Here is a 24,015-nt window from a genome sequence, read left to right as displayed (position 1 = left end):
GTGCAATAATCTCTTTTGAACAGTTGATATTGAGATGTGTACGCTACTTATGCTCTGTAAAGCCCTTATAATAGCTCTAATCTGAGGTGCTATTTGTTAGATGGTGATTTCTAAGGCTGGTAACTCTAAATGAACTTCTTCTTTAGTCTTGCTTTCCTGGGATGGTCTGTATGAGAGCAGGTTTTGCAAATACACTTGACAATACTGTTCTTGCAAGAACTATTCCAGAATAGCTGACCTTTGTAATAACTGTTTATTGTTGTTTTTGCTAAATTACATAATGCCATATGTGTTATCTCATAGTTTTGAAATCATCAGTATTGTTCTAGAATTAATTGCTTAACAAAAAACATTGATTTAGAAGTTAAGTCCACACTTAACTGGTACTGTGTATTTATTTGTCACCATATGAACGTCTAAAAAATGACCAAAAAAGTTAATTTAGCATGATCTTGTTTCATTTAAATCGCTAACTGCTGCATACTTCTTGTAGTCGTGAATGCCTTCTTTTACAGAAAACATGTTCAGTCATGACTTTTGTTATTCCGTTGTGCAATGACCCCAAAGTAGGTTTATCTAAGGAACATATTTTATTATTATTTTTAATCCAGTCAAACATTTCACAGAGAGGAATGTGATTAGTTGTGCATGTCAAGTGCCATGTTCCTGCCGTAGCCCGTGCTCCAAAGTTTGGAAAGCTGACTTTCCAAGAATCTTCAACATGGGAGTCTAGAAAGATTGTAAGAACTGCACTAGAAGGGAAGGTCTTGGCCCAAATAATCCTCATGAACAAGAGAGAGAATTTTTATGGTCCAAACCTGAAACCTAGTCACTGGAAGACTGAGGTTATTACACTTTGTCGAAGGAATAATTTATAGAAAGTGTTACAGTATGATTAAATTCACTAAATGTAGATGGCATACTTTTCCAAATAACTTTTTTTTTTTTTATTCATGACTTTCTCTTTCTTTTCCTTTTACTCAGTGCTTCTGCTGTCCTGTTGAAGAGCACCATCAAAGGGAGGGAGTGAGGAAGAGGAGGAGCACAAGTAAGTGAAGAATATGGCTCGGGGTGATTTGGAAGGTTATTCTGAGATCCTCTAAGTAAATAAAGATGGATTTCTGTTTGGAGAGAAAGGAAGGCCGGTAAAGGCGGCGAGGGAGGCATTTACTCGCAGGATTCCCTTAAATGGTTTTCTTTATTTTCCCAGCACTCCTTGCTTTTGTGCTTTTCATTAAGTGCTCAGTTGGCTGCCAGGGCTTCTGTTGTCTGCACACACACACACACACACACACACACACACGAACAGGGTCGCAGGAATGCTTTTGTTTCTTTCGCATCAATGAAATATGATCCGTGCCTCTCGGGTAAAAAAATAATAATCATAAAAATGCATAATCTTTTCTTGCACAAACCAACAATCAGTCTCTGTCTCATCCCCTTCTCGTCCTCCCTTCATTATCTCAGTGCTGTGTTTACGTTGGCGGCCTGCCATTGCCACATCGCTTTTCATAAAGCAGCGGAGGTGAGCTGTTAAGGAAACCATGATTGAAAGGCAGGTTAAAAAAAAAACACCCAGGGTTTCGGTGACTGATCTAATTTTGCTCCGCGATCAAAACTTGCACTTTCTGTTTTATATTTCGGCGGCAGCAGAAGTTGACAGCTGAGTGACATTTTAAATGTTTACTTTTCTTCTCCTTTCAGAGCTGACGGAATGAGATAAAGACCTTGGAGCAGTAATAATATTTTGCATTATCAAACTGTTTTTCAAATAGTCGCATCCTCCTTTTAACTGTCATGTAGAGATTGTCTGTCAGAAAACATGCAGTGTGTGTGTGTGTGTGTGTGTGTGTGTGTGTGTGTGTGTGTGGTATATTGGAAAAAAGTGCTCCAGTGGACCTTTGAGGGTTATGTGAATCACAGATGTGCATTTCCCAGCTGCTTTCCACTCCGGGATTTATTAAACTGTAAGGGCAGAGTACTCGAACTGCCAAAATAACCACCACATAAGGGAAGACACTTCATACTGGCCTGGATTGTGTCATGAGAATATCAGTCTCTGTCTGTCAGTCTCTCTCTCTCTCTCTCTAATAAAAATAAGAGAATATTTTTCCATTTGTACAAAGACACATTAGAGATTAAGGTACAGGGTTAAAAAATCTTTAGTCTGTAACAATTTTATATGTACAAGTACTGTGCAAAAGTCTTAGGCACCATATTATATGTGGTACCATTTTGTTATATATGTTTATCATGTCTGCATAATTATGTGCGAAATCATTCAGTATTTTCATATATAACCTAAAAATTTATAATGCTTAGCATGCTCAGTAAAACCTATTGGCTGTTTTCTTATAAAACTGCACAAATCTGTGTCTAAAATTCCTGATTTTAAGCAATGAGTTTTCGCCCCAAATATTGACTGTTTAATACTTTTTATTGCTCTTAATAGAAGTTTCTTTTATGCAGAAATGTTTTTAAAAGCATCTTTTGCTCATGCCATATTTGTGTATGTGCCCGAGACTTTTGCACAGTACTATAAGTAAAACAGCTGTTAGGTTTTACTGAGCTTGCTGGAGAATAGGAGTTCTTCTGATAACTTTGTCACACTCGCTCCTTTCTATTTTTATGCAAAGCGTACATTGGGTTTTTTGTTTCCATCTGAAAACTGGTCTGTCTTGTACTATATATTTTTTCCTTACAGCCATGCATATATTCTCCTGTTATGTTATTAATTAATTAATTAATTTCTGTTATTTATGGAAATACTGAATGATTTTGTACATAATTATGCAGAGAAGATGAACATATATAACTAAATTGGTACAGCATATAATACGGTGCCTAAGGCTTTTGCACAGTACTGTATATACATTTTATATATTTTATATTGTACAGTGTGAAGTAATAAAACAAGTTGTCCGAAAATAATGGATACATAAAAAACTATTAGCATAGCACAAAAAAAGCATCTAAATTTCTATATATAAAAAGAAAAGCTGTTTGTTAAAGTATATTTTAAACCCCGTCTTCGATAGAGCCTGATGAATATTTAATGATAATGTGCTTTAGATATCTGATGCATTAAAACAAACAAACAAAAAAAGCTGCCACGTCATATTTTTTATGCTTCATATGTAGACTGTGGAGCGGGGTTTCCCAACCAGGGGTTTGAGTCAGCACTGCAGAGAGAGGGAAACCTAAATTAGCTAACTAAATACACACCGCCGGGCCAAAAAGTTTTAAAAGTCACCACTTCAGATGGGTCAAATTACTGGTCTGCATCAAGCAAAGAAAACAATTAAGCAGGTTTTAAATGACCGGAATTGGGTTAGGAACTGTCCAAGCTTAGTGACAGACTACAGTAGTGACAGAATTGCCCCGGTGTACTAAGAAAACTTTCTACCTTGATGGTATCCAAGCACTAGTGAAATGCTGAGATAAGTGCATTAGTGTAGCATTCTGTTATATAGAGATATAGGGAGTTTTTACTCCCCTAACTGTTCTCGATTATTCTGCGCGGTCAAAAGTCCCAGTTTTGACTTGAACGCCCATCTTATGACATTTGCATTTATGTTCAGACACGAGGACAAGAACAGACTGTTTCCCATGTGTGTGCTGTTCGTACCTTTTGTGTAAAAAAAAAAAAAAAGTGATTAAACATGAAAAGCAGGCTATAAAAACCAAACAAGGCACAGTTGTATAGGTTAAAACAGCAATAAAAGCTGCGGCTTATGATTCACTGAATGTTGGCTTGTTTAACGTCTCTGCGGAAGGTGATGATTGTCAAATGTTTTCAGGTAAAAGGGTTTAGGTGACAGTTTACCAGGCTTAAGGTGCTGTTAAGTAATTATATATGTGAAAAAGTAAGGAAGTAGAACATCTCATGTACCTACATGCTACAAAAATATAATTTTAGAGGACATTTCTTACTTTGAGCATAAAATGGTTTTATTTTTTGGGTTTAATAGTCTTGTATTTATCTCATAATGAGAAATATTAGATATTATATTTCAGCAGACTGAATTGTTGTTCTTATTGTCTACAAGATCCTAGTTCTTTTTCAAGGCAGATTTAAACCTTACAATAGGTCATCTTTCAGGAAGGATGTGGACAGGTTTGCCTGGTTGATTTAACAGACATGCATATGATTTGTGATTTGGGAAGCAACTCCGTGCTTATATTCTCCAAGAATTCTGGTGTCCAGACTGGCTGCTGACTTGGATTTAACGAAGGGGTAAAGGGAGGAAGAAGAGGAAGGCAGCAGCTTTCGACACTTTACAGCTATAGAGAAGCTCATTTAAATAATGTCCCGCTGTTTCTGGAGTGTGTGGCACCCTGGAGGCAAGTAATGATCAATTTACATGAAATTAAACCCACTGCTTAGGAGACTGCCTCTCCCTTGCTCCCTGGACAGATGCACACATACAACACATGCATGTAAGTGTAATACCTTTGTGTTCCAGTGTGTCCTTCAAGTTGATAATGGTGTTCTGCTGTCTGTAATTTGTGCTGTCCTCTACGGCATGACCTCTTTCTGTTACAGAACCAGATCAGACTTAGTTTAAAAAACGCCAAGGCAGAAATATTGGGCCATTTTGCCTGTCCATTCAAGCCAGAATTTGCAACATGTAGAGGGACTGAATAGAGAAACTGCTTTGCTTTAGGATAGCCTTGGTGCTTCAAATCTAATTGCAAAGCCTGTGGGAGAGCCAGAAGAAATGGCCAGTGTCAGAAAAGAGACATGTCCCGCTCCCCTTGTTGCTCCGTGGGTGGGTGAGGGATGTGTGTGCTCTCTCGGCTGTAATGGCTGTCCCGCTGCTGTAATCTGTTCCCCGGTTTAATATAGCATCCTGTGTTGCACATCATTATCAAGATGATTTATTGGTTCTGTTTCCTGTTTCGGGCGCTGGATTGGGGATCGTTGTCTCTAGTGGGCAGAAAGGCTAGAGACAAAATGAACCCAAATCGGTACAAGATCAACATCTGACAGAGAACATCTGGAAGGAAGAAAGACACAAAGGTGACAGGGAAAACAAAGCACAATGAAACGGAATGAACCTGAGTCTGTGTTGCAGTCGCCTCAGTAGGGAATAAAAAGATACTGCGAGCACTGTTGTGTGGTTTTAATAATGAGAGAGGATGTAACTAGAGGCCAGGATCAGTGTTTGCATTGATTAAAAAGGAAAATCATTTGTAGTGCACGTAAACATTTGGGAGGGGAAAAAAAAGCCTCATTATTAAGCAACAGTGTGTTCTTTCATGGTGGTAGAGTTGTTGCTTATTAACTTTGGTTTCCATGGTTACTTCTCTGAGCATCCAGAGGTTTAAGCGAGCTTCGACTTATATCTGCGGTCACTTTTCATGAAGTCATTAGTCAGGATGGTTAATATTGGCCCCAGTACATTTCGAGCTAGCTGAGATTAAATCATTAAGGATTTTATTCCTTTTTTTTTTTTTTATCCCCATTACGGTTGTAGTGGTTACAGAGGGAATCCACTCTAGATAGGACAGCTATCAATCTGTAGACTTCTTTATTTGCATCTAATAAAATTCAGTGGTGGGCGAAGTATACATTTATATACGAGTAAAAGTATAAAAGTACTAACCATTACATGTCCTTGAGTATCAACAGTACTGAGCTTGTATTAGCTCCCTGTAGCCTTTAAGTCCTAGTAAGAGTCTCTCTCTCTCTCTTCTGCTACCAGACTGTGAGCATGCTCTTTCGTCACTGTCTGATTTTATACACCTGTTACGTGATTAGTCGTTTTACAGAGGGAAGGCAAATCAAGCTGTTACATATAAGTCAGCAGGTGTCGATAATTCCGTTTCAAGTGCTATGTTACTTTGGTTACGCAACACCGTGCAGTAATGTAGTGGTATAGAAAGTACAGATATTGGTTATAGAATGTACAAAGTACAAATTATTCACTAATAAAACTCTTAAAGTAATGTGCTTGGTATAATTTCCAAAGGTGGAAGGTAGCATTTTCAGTCAGGTCGGTTATGTGATTGTTCATGTACATCGCATTAAAACATTCAAATCAGGTAAAATTTCCTGCATTACTTTTAACCATTTAAAGCATATCCTAACATTAGAACAAGTGCCTTGAAGTCTTCCTACATCTGTTGAATTGGGTACACCAGTTAGGAGTTAATTGCCAGTGTAAAGAAGTCTATTTGCAAGTTTCTGGGGTCACAGCAATGCAAGTCCCCCTCTTTCAGAATTACTCTGAGGTCAGCGGGTGGGCCTCTGTGAGAATGTGTTTCAGTTTTAGAGGTGCACTTGCACAAAGAGAGCACGCTTACTACCAGCCTTTAATTGACTCGTAAACTTCCTCCACCGCTTGTTCACAGCCATTTTTCTGGCCACCTCAAGCCTCGGTGTTCTAACATGCACTTCTCTGCCTCTACTTCTCTCTCTCTCTTTCTTTCTCTCCCGGATCTTCTCCTTGTCACATTTCTGCCTCCACCACAAACTCACTATTTGTCACACCCTTTCCAGATACGGACAGGTATGAGACGCAACAATTCCACTGACCTTTCGGCGTGTCACTCGCCATTTTGATAATACGACACTGTGACAGTCTCTGCCAAGGGCTCGAGAAACAATTAGCTGTCAGCCTGTGGCACAGCGACTGCAGGCAGATGTATTTGGACTCTGACAGGCCATTGATTTTTTCCACATGCCTTCCTCCTCTTGTCACCCATATCCATTAATTTCACACGCACGTTCATGGAAAGGCTCTTAAGAAACACTGTATGTGTACAAAGACAAGGGGTTTTCTCATTCTGCATTGGCATCTACCTTTTTAAATTTTGCTTGTCATATGTTATTATGTCAGTTCTAAAGTCAGGCGTGGACAATTAGTAGCTTGCATACCAGGAAAGTATATTTTGTTCCCAGTTTGTTAGGGTGTCTGTGCTGTTTTTTTTTTTTTTTTGTTGTTGCCTGGCAGACAAATAGATTTGAACCCATAATTAAAAAAGTATTGGCTTTCACACTACAAAAAACCTTATTAGCTTTCCACAAGCAGTATCAAGTGAGGTACGAGGTTTCTGTCTGTTGTATAATTATTATTAAGTGTTCTAATTAGCATGCGTGGAGGATAGATAACCTTTTCAGAAACAGGAACACAGTCAATGGTGGCTCGCCCATAGGGGCAAATGAAGCAGATAAATTAAACTCCATACATTTTTTCTGGATTGTGGTATGTTGTTTAATCTCAACAGCGTGTTATGAGGTTATGCGAAAAAAAGAAAAAAATTCCACAAGACAGTAGCCTGTAGCTGAAGTTAAACATGCCTCACCAAAATCTCTATTGTCACAAGCTGAGGTATTTGTAAATAAAGTCAATCACAGGACTCTCCTGTTCTAACCTCAGTCACCTCACAGGTCAAGTTAATTATTATTATTGTTATTATTATTATTATTAACAATTAAATAATACTAGGTTTAGATATTTGTCTTATATGTGATAACTACTGAATTAATGAATCCTGCTGCATAGACCTCAATAAAGCAAAATTTTGTCACATTTGTGACCATACACAGTGATATGATATGATATGAAGTGAAATATTATGACTGTTCATAATATAAAAAACAAAGGTTGGGATAAGTAAATAGACAGAAAGATGAATTTTACTACAAGTAAAAGTTGCACTGAAAGAAATTAAAAGAACGATTATTAAAGTGGAAAAAAAGGAAATGTATAAATGAAACGTAAAATGTAAACATGATGTACAGAATATGAAAATAATTTTCCTTTCTTGAGCTGTGTATATGTGTATCTGCATATTTGCATATATATATTTGCTTTCTGGCAGTTTAAGCTGTTTTAAAATCAAATACGTTTTCATATTAGCCGAATTCCACAACCCTCGTTCCATACAAAAATGCAGTCCATGTTCGACTTGTATAAAGCTTCTGCTGTCCCACTGAGCTAAATCGCATTTCTGTCTTTTAAACCTACGGTGTATTTAGTACAGATTTAATTTTGTACTTTTCCTGTTAGCCCTCTGGCTAGGTCTGGTTAACTGCACACCAGCGTGTTGTGAGCATGCGCAGTTATCTGCAATAAAAGCATGCACGTTTCTGCTTCACAGCAGTTGCCCAGGAACATAGTGTTTTAGGAATTTGTAACGATGAAACAATTTATTATGCAGAGGAAATCAACTGATCATTGATCATTGATTAAAATGTTCGTGTCATCAATAATAGATAGATGTTATATCGATAGATTTATATAGAATATAAAGATATATCATAGTTGGACTATCTGACAATTTGATTTGCTTTGTGTTTAGTTATCGAGATGGATCTTACTCAAATGAACTGAGAAAACAAATGCCTTTTTTATGTTTTTATTTTTTTATTTTTATCAGAGTTCTCCAGATGTTCTATCAACATGCGAGTGTATGATTGTGTGTCCATGTGTGGACACACATAACGCTTCAGCAAATGCGCTCATTCAACTAGTAAAGCTGCAAATTGGTAGCAGTGGATATAAAAGCCACACGGTTGGTCCTAGTTTACTAAATTGAAATTTAAAAATAGAAAGTAAACCCAAGGGGTTGTTGGGCATTATTTCCATCCAGCCTCTGTTGTCTGGGCATGTGACACATTTTTGTGAAAATGTGCTCTTTTCTCTCGGGCCCTGCTTAGCATGGTTAATTTCCCCCAGATTTGTTGCCTGTGGTATTTAAAATGCAAGATGTTATTTCAGTAATATTAAATTAAAAAGTTACAGAAGGTCAGGATCAGGGATGCTGTGCACTTTCGAAATAAGGTTAATGCAACTTTCTACAGTATGCATTTATGAAGGACCTAGAGTATGTAAGTGGGTGAGAGCAGACCGAGGCAGCACGGGCGTTTTGATAATAATGATGATTGCTAGACTGAAAGGGAACACTGACTGGTGTGAACCTAGGAGGTTTAACCAGCTGTAATCGCCATGGTAACGTTCAGCTGTGCTCAGGATTTTTGAGGAGGTGTGACCATTTGAGCTTCCAAAGCTCAAGTTAAACTCAACAGATTTCAATATACTGTTTCGCTATTAACTTTAAAATATTCTTATCACAATAAGATGCGTTACCGCCAGTACGCGCACAACTGTCAATTGTTCTAGGGTTATATGTCATGTGACTTATTTGCTATACATTTTTTTATTAAGCAAAATACAGGCTTCATATTTTTCTGGGATTTTAGTCATTTTAGTGTGATAAATGTGGTGTATCTATTCACAGTATACGTACAAAATATACTGCGGAATACATGCACAAATAATAAACATTTATTTTAAATCTAAAAGAGCATTTATGATATTGTAGGACTTGGGTAGGAGCTGGGTGTTTTTTTTTATCGATTAATGCAATTTAATTCATATTTTGTCAGTGAACTGAATTGATTAATAATCTTTTTTGCGAAAAAATTAAAACCCACAAATGTTAAATTAACAAAAATGTATGAATTTCTCAACAATATAACGAAGCTTTTGCAGAAAATCGCAATGTCACTTCCATGTTCCACAACATCATCCATATATTTTTTTTTAAGTTTAGGGTATATGGTTGGTTCGTGCAATACCCCCACCTACTGGACTGGAGTATGGAGCAGACTATTGTAAGGGGGGAAAGAAATCTTAACGCTTTGTATGGGAATTGACTTTAAAACTAATTAATATAACAAAACTTTCAAAACACAGCATTTCAGTTATTGCTTAGTAGATACTTTTAGTTTCAAATCTGATTCCAAACATTAACTGCTATTAAATCGAATCGGAAGACTCGATCAAAAGTCTAGATTAATTGATTCGGGAGTTTAGCCATGATTCTCATATGTTGAGTAGGAGTTTCAATTACTCAACTTATTGTTTTAAGCATTATTCTTTATTTGTATTAATTTATATATATTTTAAGGAAATGAAAATGCCTATAAATGCTCTAAAAGAGCACTTCCTTTTTTTTTTTTTGTTCAGTCTGCTCAGCAGGTTGGAGTCAGTTGCTTCCACATTTCTCATACAGAAACAACTGGTGGATTCTTCTAGAGTGAGAGTGAAAGTGAATTAGCACATATTGCAGAGGGTGATGATTAATTGTGGTGTCTAAAGGTCATTCCATGTTTTAGTAACCGGAATAACAGAACATATCCTGGTAGAGATCGTCAGCATTTAATATGGAAATGTAGGCATGATCATGATTCTCACTTAAACATGTTTTCATCGTTAAGAAAATACATCTAGAATTTAGCTGTCTGGTTAGTAAAAGTAATTATGTAATGAGTCCAAACTTAACTAGCTATCAGACCATCATGTTTCTTTAGAGCTGCCTGTGATTGCTCACATTTCAGTTTCATGTCTGCAAAATGTCACAGGACTCTCATAATACAGCATTATAATAAGGTACATCCAAGAGCACTCATCTTGGATTGGAGCGTGACTCCAGGCTGTGCCAGATGTAGGTAAAAGTACTGTATGTGGTGGTGCAGGTGGGGTGTGCTGCGTCAGCTGATGGGTGGTGCTGATTGCTGCTCGAAAAAACTAATTAGAACAGGAAAAAGAAAGAAAGGCTGAAACCAGGGAACAGCACTGGGCAAGAGAGAAAAGGAACGAAAAGGACAATCTGATGGCTTTTGACATTCACAGGCACTAATTTGAAGGTCAAAATCAAATCTAAGGTGGAAGATGTGTGAAAATTTGCTTGAGGATGAGTACAAGTGTTTCAGTTTCAGTAATACTGATGAATAGCGCGTCTTGCAAAGTATTACTTAAGTCACAAAATACAGAACAATTGTTCAAGTATTTTTCTTTTAGCTGCATTAACAGTGACCAGTGAACTGATTTATTTTTAATTTGATCATTTACTCACTTGCAGCTTTTCTGGTAATTGCATTTAAACAAAATGCACATTTAAAGATGTTTAATGCGGTAAAGAAGCTGCTTAGGACTTAATTTACATCATGGTTCAAACTTCTCCATACTTAAGGGAGATTAATTATCTGTCTAAGTTGAACAAGGATTTATACAGTATGCAGTAAAAGTATTTGCTTTGCCACCTTGATTTTTTTTCTTATTATTAAATGAAATGTTGTAGATTAAAGTAAAGAAATGGGGTGGTAAAGCTGCAGAGTGCCTAAAGATAAAATTTATTACAAGTTATTGTTTATGTACCAACCTCAGCAGCAACCTCATTTCCCCTCTCGTCGAACCACTCAGCATTTAGCACCACCAGTATACTAATCTACAGTATAGTAATATACTAATATACCTGTTCATCTGTCATCGTCTGCAATGGTTTCTCACTGGTTCATGCCTTAAGTTATATGTTTTTTTTAAGCTTAAATGATTCATAGGTCACTGTGTAGCTTAAACAAAAAAGAAAAAAACTAACTTTCCTCTGAAAGCTGTCTGGTACAGGAACTTGACTGGAAATAAGAGACAATAAGCTGCCAAAATTGCCAAAAAAGGTCCTCCAGGAAGCCCGGGGAGCTTATCATCAAGCCTGCATACAAAATGCAAAAAAAAATCTGTTTTTTTTTTTTTTTTTGCATAGTTTGAATGAGAGTTAATATTTGTGTTCAAAATATAGTATAACCATTTTTTTTAATGTCAATCACTTCCTTGTAGAATTTTGGAATGCCCTGTACAGTTGATAGGCAGTGAAGACCTTTGACCAGTTTTGCAATGAGGCTGTTGCAGTTTAAGGAACTGTGCTGTATTGCAACTGAGTAATTGACCTACAGTTAACGCATATTGAGTATCGTTATGGCGGCACCTCTAGGGAGTTTGAGTCATGCCTTGTTTCTGTGTGTGGCATTTTCATGTTCTCCCCATGCTTTTTCCTCCCTTAGTCCAAAGACATGCAGAGCAGCCCATTGGTATTTTCCATATTGCTTATAGTGTGTGTAGTTGTGTGTTTGTGTGCCCTGCGATAGATTGGCATCTCATCCAGGGCGTACCCCTCCTTGTGCCATGGAATAGGCTCCAGGCCTCCTGTGACCCAGTATAGAGGATGAGTGAGTGAGTGAGTGAGTATCTTTTTATTTAAAAAAAAAATGAGAGAGAGAGAGAATGAATAATGCCTCTGGTTTATTTATTTTTTTGTTTTTCCATAAGTCATTGTCTTTCTTTTTATTCTTCCTCCATTTCGCAATGATCGGTGGAGATTTTTTTCATATAACAATACAACACTCTAACTGGGTACAACAGACTTAAGCAGCACGAAAACACAGAAAAATGATGACTCCTCATTTCTACTTTGGAAGAAGGCTTGCTTGTTTGGGGGAGAACTGCATCCATTTAGTTCTGTTTTCTTTTTCTGGTTTGGATTTATATAGAAAACACTGGTGTCAGGAGTCGCATGGTGTTGACTCAAGCGCATGTGACTGCAGGAAACCGGATCAAGCTGTTGTTTTGTGACGAGTGTGTAAAAGGTTAGGAAGAAGTGGACCGGTGGAAATGATAGTCCTTGAGCAGTCTTAGTGTTTATCTTTGAATATGATATAGAACTGAAGACGGAGTGTATTATTCGTCATGCTGCATTGAATTTCCAGAAGTACAGTAAACCTGGAGGAAGTGTGTAGGATATTATGACCTTACACACATTACATGCTTCTGTATAGCCACAGTACACAACTTGGCAGTGCATTATTTCACTGTTTCAAGTGTGCCTTCTGTATCACATGTCCAACAACATAATAACAGGTGGGGTTGATGAGTAAGAATTGTTTTTTCCTTCGAAGTATGTAGTTAAATCCAAGGCTATGGATCAGTAAGCCAGAGCACGCATGAATGAAGTATGCCGGAAGCTAATACAGAAAAAAAAAACGAGGCTACAATAGCGCATGTTAACAGGAAATCTTGTCTAATCTTATTCAAGGGAGTGTAATCTCCTGGAATCTTGTTTTCTATGAAACTTGTGCCACCATGAGATTAGCCCTTAGTCATACATTAGATTTCTTTCTTTGAAAATCTGCATGTCAAAAATGTCACGCCATTGTCACTGTGGCCCGTGTCAGAGCAGGCATCAGGTTATAGGAGTTTGTGGCTCAAAAACAGGAAGCAATAATAGTGATGATAATAATAATGATGATGATGATGAAGGTAGTAATAATGCAGCCTCATCCACACCTGCAGTCTCGTTTTTTTTTTTCACACACAAACAGGGAGTGGCAGTGCATTTCTTTGGTATTGTATATAATTTTTTCTTTCTTTCTTATTTATTTTTTTAAACATATGTTGCCACAACGAACTACACAGAAAAGAGATGATGCAGTCTTTGGGATTTAAAAAAAAATAGCGCCTTGATATGTGGGGCCTGGGGTGTGTGTCTGACTCCTAGCTGCACAACGTTGCGTGTGTGTGTGTGTGCAGAAGCAACGGCGATGTAAACGGCATTGTTCACATGCTTTTCTCGTGTACGTCTGGATCTTTTTAAGTAACCTTTACTAGATAATGGAGACAGGCGTGGAAATCGATTTTAGTTACATATCACAATTTTTGTGCGGCAATTCATGTATTACCGACTAATATTTGTTTAAAAAAATTAATTTATATACGTGGTATTTGAGGTGGTAAAACATTGTCGTTTCTCTATAATCCTACAGGTGGCGCACTCCAAACTGTTCACACATGAGCAGGCCTCCAGCGTCCTCTAGTGTAGGAGTGTATTATTTGCTAAGTTTGTGTAGAATGATAACAAAATCTGAAAAAAAATATAAAATCGTGATACTTATAGAATTGCACCTGGGTATCTTGATATCGGATCGAGCGGTTCATCGTGATTCGCATCCTCACTGGATAGCACATCAAAGCCAAAACATTCATGGTAAATGTCCTATGAAATGTTTAGCAATTTCATGCGCAGGCTCTTCCTAGCGGTTTTCATGACCGTCGCCTTGAGCCGAGTCTAAGATCGTAAATTCCATACTAGCTTAAGGAAAAATAAGTAAAAACATTCAGCAGAAAGGGTTGGATGGTTTTTTAAAGACTCACGTCTCAAACATAAAAAGAAAACCGGTTAGTGTTGGTTCTCAGCGAGTCCATAAGTATGCAGTTTGAAAGATGACTAGTCAATTGCAAGCACAGTGTCGCATGGTGTTACTCTGCCTCCTTAGCGCTAGAAACAGGATGGAAATACTGCAGCCGGAGTACGGAGAGGTGAATCTGTTAGTAATTTAGCTTTCAGACTAAACTAGAGTAAGAAGTATGAAGGGCTTGATGATTAAGCTGGTACTTGACCACTTGAATATCTAATGGTCCTATTTTTTATTTTTATGAATAAGATAAAGCTAGGCAAAACAGATATGTGCGGAAGTAGCAGCCTACTTGGTAATGATCAGTCAGGGACGATCAATCACAGATGATTTGGTTTCGCTCTGTTTGTTTTCCTGGTTTACACAGCGCCCATGAAATGCATACATTCATCTTTAGGCGCTCAGGTTACCAAATACGTCCTGATGCCCATGCTGAAGAAGTTTTATTAGGTTAGACTCAGCTTGTAAGAAGATTGTTTCTTCTTCAGTTTGCAGTCTGCTTTGCTTTGATTGATTTTATTATTCCTGAAATATATTCACAGGAACATTACAGCGTACGCTAGATTTGCATCAGGTCACATCCTGTCAAATGATGTTGCTTTCTGGGCTTTTTTGTAGTGTATGTGTAATTGTGATGTACAGACACTAATGTATCCCTAAGCGTTACTACATGTTAGTAATGGCTGTAATACATAGTCATAAAGAAAAAAAAGAATATCATATTTTATCATGCAAACATATAAAAATCTGTTCTTGCACTCTAAAATGTAAATATGTGATGTGCGCGCACACACGCACCGTCTCATGGCTTGGATGTTTGAAGGGGAAAAAGCGATTGTGGAATGCATTTAAGAGATAAGATGGGGGAAAAAAACAGCAAATGACGAGAGGGGAAAGAGCAAGAGGCTGTAACTCCTCTCAGGATGATGAAATGAGCATGTCATCCTGTGTGTATCTTTTTTTCTTTTTTTTTTGGTTGTTGTTGTGTGTATGTGAGACACAGGACTCTTAGAGTCATTCTGCTATAGGATGGAAAAACAAAACCTACATGCAGTTGGGAATAGGTACACTAAGGAGATAATACCGAGATTATCTACCGGACCCCACACGCACACACCATTTCATTATACAGACGTGGCTTCTAACCTTAGTAGGAGATAAATTTTTTTATGTTTTTTAACAAGCCTCTCCGATGCAAATGGATCAAATCTAGAAGTAAGTTTTAAGTTTAAAACTCCATCACGCTGTTAATCACACTCAAGTGGTATAATTTGTCACTGTGAAATGTGAGTGAGAACGTGAAAGGTTTAAATAGACTACAATTTAAGCCTAGCTGTCACAGCGTCGCCATGGAAACCACCAAAAGCTCCAAGTCCGAGCAAATCAGCGGCTCCGAGTGGATAATTACCATAATTCTGACGGAGGTGAACACACTCATTTTTCAAGATGTTGAACTCGATTCGTGCGCGCACACATTTTTTAATTAGGACAAAATGAATAGCAATAATATTGTTCTATTGTACAGCATTGCTGTAGATAGTGTGTAACACATTTAACTTCATAACCCCTTATATGAGGGACATTCAAGTCAAACTTTTGGTTTTGCAGAATAACTGAACAGTAAAAGCTCCCTTTATTTCTTTGTATAATCACACTAATGCACTTATTCTAGTGCTTGGATACCATCTAGGTAGACGTTTTTCTCAGTACGCCCGGAACCATTGTCAAGCTGCCTGCTTCAGTTCTGAAACACTGGCCTCCTAGGAACTCCTTTAATAGCTCCAACAAGTGGAAATGTCTTGGAGCGAGGTCACGACTGTATGGTGGATGTGGCAATAACTTCCCAACCGAGTCCCTGTAATGGTCAAGTGGTGTTGTAATGGTCATGCTTGTGTGTACAGTTCCCACAGACAGATTAGTCACTTATGCAAGTTATCAGTTTATTTTCAAGAATCAGGCATTCACTGATGTATGACCTTCTTTAAAATGTTTGCACCATTCAAATGTTTTTCTGCGGCTAATCGCCGTCCTGTGCTTGAAATCTTCTGTAAATGTTAATCGGTTTTATGCCATTTACAAGAAATTTCACAAGATTCACTTGAACGCACCTATTCATTATATATGTATATATATATTTATTTATCATATTAACATAACAAAATGATATAATTAGGATTGTAAATTATTATTTAAGGTTTGATAAAGCTCAAAACAAGCATATTTGTGTGCTCGGACCCAACCAGGCAGTGTGACAGTTTTATAAAGAAAGTGAAAAAGAGCTGTCTCAGAGTTTTTGCTCATCTGTATTAAACCCCAAGTGATTTATGTACTGAAGTTTATCACTTTGACTACTGTTTAAATTCACAATTCTAGCACTCGCGTCATGATCGATGCTTCATGTTTATTTTAGTTGCCATGTTCTCAATCACCTACACTGTGTCCTGGATTGCTAGGAGTGTCCTAAGAAAAAAACGGAAAGTGTGTGATCCTGAAGGCTAAGGAAATTAAGCCATTATTGTAACAGCTACAGCTGATGTTTCGCTAGTGGAGTCATGAAAAATTGTATAAATTATGTATTAAATTATAAGTCTGGTCATATTCTGTTCCTGTGTCTTCATATTCAAACTCAACAAGATGTCAGGTGGTGTTCTACCTAGAATTAACAGAAAAAGGAAATAGCATATATATGACCTTATAATAGCACATTCACAAAGTGCTTCTTTCTGAACACCATACCAATAGGATAGGAATCACCGGTCTTCACCCAAAAACATATTGTACCATGATGCGTAGGCGCTGATTCTGTAAGTAACACAATTTAATAAATATCCTGATGTAATATTTCTTTATTTTCCTGCTTTTGTTACAATTTTCAAACTTTTATGAACGTTGTTATAACTCAAAGGTTTATACCTAGGCTGTATTCAACAGCTTCACAACTGAATTAAACATGAGGACTAAAACGAAGCCTATTCCTTATGACAGTATTTTTCTCACTTACAAACCAAAAGCAGCATTTAAGCAATACAAACTAACTTCAACTACAAGAGTTTTCCTTGTATCATTTTCTCCCCACCACTACTAGATAATACTGCCATTGCCGTTTGAAACAACCTCGTTCCTCATGGCATGGATACAACAATATGCTGGAAACATTCCTTTGAGATTCAGGTTCGTTTTGACACGATTGCGTCATGCAGTTCCTGCGTAGTTTCAGGCGCACTTGCAGGCTTCAGATCTCCTGTTCGAACACATCCCAAGCACGTTCTACTGGATACAGATCCTGTGAGCGAGAAGGCCAGGAAAGGTGACTGAACTTCATGTTGTTAACACCGGTTTGAGATGACTTTTTGATTTGTGACATGGTTCATTATCATTCTGGATATAGCCATTAGAAGGTACTCGAGTAGATTGTGGCATTCAAGCAATGATTTCTCGATATTAACAGCCACAAAACTAAGAAAACCTTCCCCACACTATTACACCACCTCCACCAGGACTGTTCATGCAAGGCTGGTTGGGTCCATGGTTTCATGTTGCTGGTGCCAGATTCTGACCCTACCATCTGTGTGCCTTAGCCGAAACTAAGATTCGTCAGACCAGGTTACACTCATTCAATCTTTTTGACGAGTCCGTGCCAAGTGCAGGTTTAGCTCTCTTTGTCTGTTCTTTATTAACCTCTCTCAACTGCACATGTTCACTAGATGTTTTTTTATTGCAGTAAACACTAGAGAATATTGTGTGAACATCCCAGGAGAGCAACGGCTCATCGTTCTGATGGTTGATATGAACATTATCTGAAGCTGCCGGCCGGTATCTAGTGTTTCATGCGTTGCACTTCTGCTATGAGTAGGTGTACAGCTGCTTCTAATAAAGCGCTGCATATCAGCAACCTTGATAACGAACACAATTCAGGGTCAGAAAATTACATTTTATAAAAGAAGAGTAGTGTGACATCTGTGCTATTCACAGAATTATTGATATTGTATAAATGTCTTGTCAGATGAGAACCTACTAAATCAAATAAAACTGAACTCTATTGTTCAATAGCACTAAAAGAATTTTATTCAATTCAGTTACAGTGATTCAATGTGCAGCTTTCCCTTAATCAATGCAATATATAGTGTATACTGTAAAAGCAATTGAGATGTACACTAGGCACTAAAAATATATAATATAAAGATGTAAGTAAAATGTACTGTCAGGTCCATAAATTTTGGAGCAAACGTTTTTCGGCATTTGATCTCCACTCATAATGCAAAGTCGAAACTTTCAGCTATAATTCGAGGAGCATGCCATCAAGCATTACAGCCGTTTTCATACCCAAGCCTGTTTGAAGGGGTTTATAAATAATGGAACCAACATAATTACAAATATAAGGATTGCTTTTAATACTGGGATGAAAATCCCTTGCAGTCAACGCCTGCCTGGAGTCTTGAACTTTTGGACGTGACCAAATGCTGAGTTTCCTTTCTTGAGATGCTTCGCCAGGTCTTTACAGTAACTGCATTCAGCTGCTGCTTGTTTGTTAGTCTTTTTACTTTGTTTTGTCTTCAGTAAGTGAAGAGCATAGTCTTTTAGGAATACTTATTGTAGCAGGGGATCATATCGAAAATAATGGTAGGTTTTGCTCTCGTTACCATGTTCTGTTGACTCGAACACCCCGCCATAGAATGTTCCTTCGCATGAGATCCGTCTGTCTGCTCCGTCTTAAAGAGTGGTCTGTTCACTCCAGATTGTGGGTTCAGTTGTGGGTTACAGTAATCCAGGCTTAGCAGGAGCACAGAGCACACACACTTACAGAGACGGGGAGAAGGTGAACAGTAGCACATTAGGGGGATTTATTTCCTCAAGCCTTTTCCTAATTAACTAGATCACACTGGCCATAGCAGATTTATTCTAAGTTGATGCCTAAAAATAGCAAATAGTGCATTTTATCCATCTGTTTAATTTCCTTTTCATTAAATCCAGGTGTAAGGTTGTAGCGTAAGAATTAATCCTGGAAGTGTTTGTTTAACCTTCTTAATCCATCATTTTCCAACTTCTCATTCATGTGCTGATTTCCATCCATGATTTATTCATCGAACACATTTAGTCATCATTGTTCCTTAAGTGGAAATGTAATATTTGGCAGATAATGCTGCACATTATGGATCATATGTTGTTTCTCACTAAAAGGGTGCATTTGGGTCATTTTAAAATTCGCTTACAGCTTTCCAATGTTGTTTCTCTCTCTTATCTTCTGTAAAATCGCCATGCTTTGAGGTGTGTGTGTGTGTGTGTGTGTGTGTGTGTGTGTGTGTGTGTGTGTGCGCGCAAGGTCTTGATCAACATCTATAGTCGTCAATGTTCGCAATGAATAATGCAGAGAACTGGTGGTGGTGGTGTGTGTTTTTTTTTTTATTTTTTTTTTTAAACGAAGCTCAGTCTCTCCAGGATTTCCAAAAGTTGTCAAATAGTTCTGCAAGCATATAAAAGATTCATGTCATAAGCCAGTATTACAGTCTCAGGTCTCAGGAGTGCTGGTGATATCGACTTCTATCGTTTAATGTATTCGAGGTGTAATAAAGAGGACAGTAAAGTTATAGTATAGCTATTTGTAAATTATAAGGACCTCGCTTTTACCTACTCATGCATGCTGCTATGTGGCCAGCCAGTCATGTGGAAGCAGAACAGTGGCGTAAAATCATGCTGTCAAGTCAAGAGCTTCAGTTATTCTACACACCTCAGAAAAAAAAAAAAGTGGAAATGTGAACGTATTGACTTGTCAGTTTGCATATTTCAGAAACTGCTGATATCCTGACATTTTCACACACAATAGTGTCTAGGGTTTATGCAAAAGGGTGCAAAAAAAGACAAGCCTTGCACTGAGTGGCATTTCTCTAGACAGAAACACCTAGGTGATGTAAGAAAAGAATGGTGAGACGGGTTCAAGCTGACAGGAAGGCTGCGAAGACATAAGTAGTACCTTTGTGACAGCGTGGTGACCAAAAAAATCATCTCAGAAAGCATGACACTTTGAATCATATGGCTAGTTTCTTCATTTTATACTGATATGTTTAACTACAAGGTGACAACTTTTGTAGTACTTAAATCTGAATCACATTCACCAGTATTTTGATGGTTGATCTGCATTGTAGGAAATAACGCAGTCTACTGACAACTTCGAAACGCATAACTTAGCCTATAGTTACATCACAAAGGTGAAACATTGTTGCATTTTTTTTCCCTTAACTGACTGTTGATCATGTTAACAATTAATAATTTATAAATTATTTTTAATGATAACTAAACACACTATAATGGTCAGCATGCAAAAATCTAGTTAAGTAAAAGTACAGAAAAATTTTGTACTTTTGAGCAGAATAAAAATAAAAAGTATCCTCTAATGAAACTACTCAAGTAAAATGCGGATGCGTGAAACGTGTACTTAACCACAGTAACGCAGTACACACAGCATTTGCACACAGCAAATAAAAATAGAGAAAGAGCAAGTGGCCATAAAGCACTCGATGACGGAAGGAATCGCACAGACGGACCCGATTTTGCAGATGCCATTAGCATGCATGTTAGCAGCTTGGCTAGTAAGGGCAACTAAGCTAACATGACATTACACCTGGGTTGTCGAGGTTACCGGTACATGCGAAACAATCCTCATCAGTGAATAAATGGATTTTTTCGGTTGTTGATCCAAGTTACTGTAGCTGTAGTGGATCAATGAATGAATAAAGAAAAAAAAACATTAGATAAGCTGTAACATGTTTCTCCCATCTCTGAGGTTTATATACTACTACTACTGTAGCTCCGTCAGCAGCATCCTGAGATGTGAACCTTCTCATTCTTCACTTCAGATTTTTGCTTCACCCTGACTAAAATACCACGGAGCTGCATCGATGCTCTGCGTTCTTGTTCTGCCACAAAACAGCTCACTGAGTACTGTACAAAGGGAAGTGGGCTTGTAGTAGTGGGCTTGTTGTCCTTCGCCCTCGCCGCCGAGCACAATCACTTCACTACACGTGCACAAAGGATGCCTTGTCCGCGCTCTCCCGCGCCGTACCAGGCTCCCTTTCTTCATTATTCGTTTCCTCTTTCTCTCTTTTCCGTCCTTCTCTGCCACTAACTCTGGGTTTACACGCCCACTCGCTCATTTAGTCTTTTGCTTAATCATCATGCTGCCTGAGCGACTCTCTTTGGACTCACTGAATGTGAAAATTCGAGTAGTTAGCATCCCCCCCCCCCTCTCCTTATGGGTTTACTGCCTCTGTGGTGTCCAGTTCATGTGTGAAAATGTTTTCTCATGCTCCCAGATGAGTCCTGGCATATACCCCGTGCCATCAGGGAAGAAAAACTCCACAGATGTGATAATCCGGTTATTCAGGTCGTCAGCTGACTTCATATTGTTGCCGCATAACATTGCTGAGCCTGGACCTGAGCAACTGAAGCAACCCCAGATCATAACACTGTCTCCAGAGACCTGTATTATGCATGATGTGTGCATCGCTTTACACGTTTCCCCTCCTACCCTGATGCACCCATCTCTCTGGAATAAAGTCAATTTGAGCTCATTAGACCACAGGACCTTTTTCCATTGCACCAAAGTCCAATCTTTACACTCCCCAGCGTATTTAAGTGTGTTTCGCTAACAAGTGGATTTCTCTCACGGACACAGACCAGTTTAGCCTCATCATGAGGAAATTATCTAACTTTCACTTTTAAACATAGCAGTGATTTCTACTGTCAGTTTTTATCATCATGCATCGTTCCTAAGCGTTTGAGTGATCTGCATTCATGATATTTTTTTCCCGAACACATTTCCTTTAGTGAAGTTGAACTCTCAGGAGTATTCTAATAGGTGTTAATACCGTGCTGGACAGTTCTTTCTAGGAATGTAAAAACTCATTACCAAAATTTGACCCTTCTTAAGACTTTTTTGTTTGTTTTTGTTTTTTGACCCAGGCAGTATATTTGCAAACTAATTACTCTACTTTGAAGATGTCCTTTTTCTCTCCTACAACAGATATGCTTTAATTTGTTTTCACATGAGCACTGATTTGTTTGATTTAAGAAGGACATTCACAAAAGCAATTTCGAATCTGATATCCGATTTAGTAATTTGATTCTAAAACAAAAGCATTTATTTATTTCGTTATTTTTACATTTACTACATTTGGCAGACGCCCTTATCCAGAGCGACTTGCATCTTTATCTCATTAAACTGTACATCTGAGCAGTTGAGGGTTAAGGGTCTTGCTCAAACCTGCAACCTTCTGATCCATAGTTCAATACTGTCCCATTGAGACCTTTTTTTCAGTTTTTTTCTTTCAACCTGTTAATGTGCAGCCATTACTGTAACTAAAGCGAAGTCTTTGTGGCATCGATCTGCACTGATCTTCACATGTAGTGCTCTAAGGTGGTTGTGATCTTCTGGTCTAAGCAGAGCACTAAGCTTGTGGATTATACCCGTGTGCGTGGGGCCTCCTTATTTACCCTCCAGCTTTATTTTCAATCAAAATGTCCCAATCATTTCTTGGCTGAATGTGAGAGGCACTAAACGGAAGTTCAAAGCAAGTTTAAGCAACTTACTTGTCAGACTTAACTGGCAAAAATCCTGACTCGATCCTGATCTGACTAGACATCAGTATTGCAGCTCTTAAATGGTCCAAGGGTTCAGCCCTGAGGTGCTTCAGTGAGGTTTTTACTTGTCCCGGGTTGTTGTTCTCAGAAACGAGATCTTCCTGATTTACTGCTCCCGTTAGGATTTCCACCCTGGAAGTGACGGCAGAGAAACGGTGTTTGTCTTTGCGCTTATAAACCTGTCCTGACTTGAGGATTTATCGCTCACACACTGGCGCTGATCCGGGATGTTCATTTAACAGCAAAGTGTGAAACAGCGGACTCTCTCTGAGTGAAACCTGGTCGATGCTCAGTGCTGAAGGTGCGAGCTAAACCGCGCTACAGTCGGACGTGAGCTCTCAAAGTCTGGAGACCACAGCTCAGACGCCACAACGTCAAATACTGCTGAGTGAGAGTGCGTGTGGTGGTGTATGAAAGTGCTTACTCAATAAATAACTTCCAAGTATTGCAAATATATACTCACTCACTTACTCTCTCACGCACACACGCAAACACACCATCTCTCTCTGTGTATATTTAAGACTATTGTGACTGACTGTAATTAGGGAATTGTGTGTGTAAAAAAGAGACAGAGAGCGAGCGCATATTTGGGTGCAAGCGAGCGGCCGCGAGTTTGGGTGGGAGCGAGCGGCCGCGTGTTTGGGTGGGAGCGAGCGGCCGCGTGTTTGGGTGGGAGCGAGCGGGCGCGTGTTTGGGTGGGAGCGAGTGTTTGTTTGGGTGTTTGGGTGGGAGCGAGTGTTTGTTTGGGTGTTTGGGTGCGAGCGAGTGTTTGTTTGGGTGTTTGGGTGCGAGCGAGTGTTTGTTTGGGTGTTTGGGTGCGAGCGAGTGTTTGTTTGGGTGTTTGGGTGCGAGCGAGTGTTTGGGTGCGAGCGAGTGTTTGTTTGGGTGCTTGGGTGCGAGCGTGTGTTTGTTTGGGTGCTTGGGTGCGAGCGAGTGTTTGTTTGGGTGTTTGGGTGCGAGCGGGCGCGTGTTTGGGTGTTTGGGTGCGAGCGGGCGCGTGTTTGGGTGCGCGCGAGTGTTTGTTTGGGTGTTTGTGTGCGAGCGAGTGTTTGTTTGGGTGTGTGTTTGTGTGTGTGTGTGTGTTCTTTATTGATTGTGTGTGTGTGTTAGGACTGCACGATATATCGATAAATTATCGTTATCGCGATATTGGTATATAAGTTGCGATAAATGAAATTTCCAAGCATTTGTGTCCAAATTTAATCAGAAATCAGATCAGATGAGCACTAAATCAGATGGGCACTTACTATCTTTATACCCGCTTATATCTTTATACTTATATCTTTATACTTAATAATATTTTTATATTTAATTTTTGTTTCATAATATTTATTTTTATTTAAAAT

General features: G+C 38.5%; 1 protein-coding gene across 2 annotated transcripts in view; it reads left to right on the top strand.

Moving 5' to 3' along the window:
- plxnb2a.1 (plexin b2a, tandem duplicate 1) overlaps nt 1–24,015 on the top strand; it is a 106,236-nt gene that overhangs the window by 51,436 nt on the left and 30,785 nt on the right. The window contains exon 2 of one of the 2 annotated variants that reach the window (XM_053508674.1): nt 985–1,048. The exons of the other annotated variant lie outside the window; for it this stretch is intronic. The gene's annotated coding sequence lies outside the window, so the exon portion shown is untranslated. The remainder of the gene's footprint in view (nt 1–984; nt 1,049–24,015) is intronic. 2 annotated transcript variants of the gene reach the window in all.

This window comes from Clarias gariepinus, chromosome 12, assembly GCF_024256425.1.
Source record: "Clarias gariepinus isolate MV-2021 ecotype Netherlands chromosome 12, CGAR_prim_01v2, whole genome shotgun sequence".
Classification (NCBI taxonomy): Eukaryota; Metazoa; Chordata; class Actinopteri; order Siluriformes; family Clariidae; genus Clarias; species Clarias gariepinus.
The sequence above is the reverse complement of the archived record's forward strand: the minus strand, read 5'-3'. Positions and strand labels throughout refer to the sequence as shown.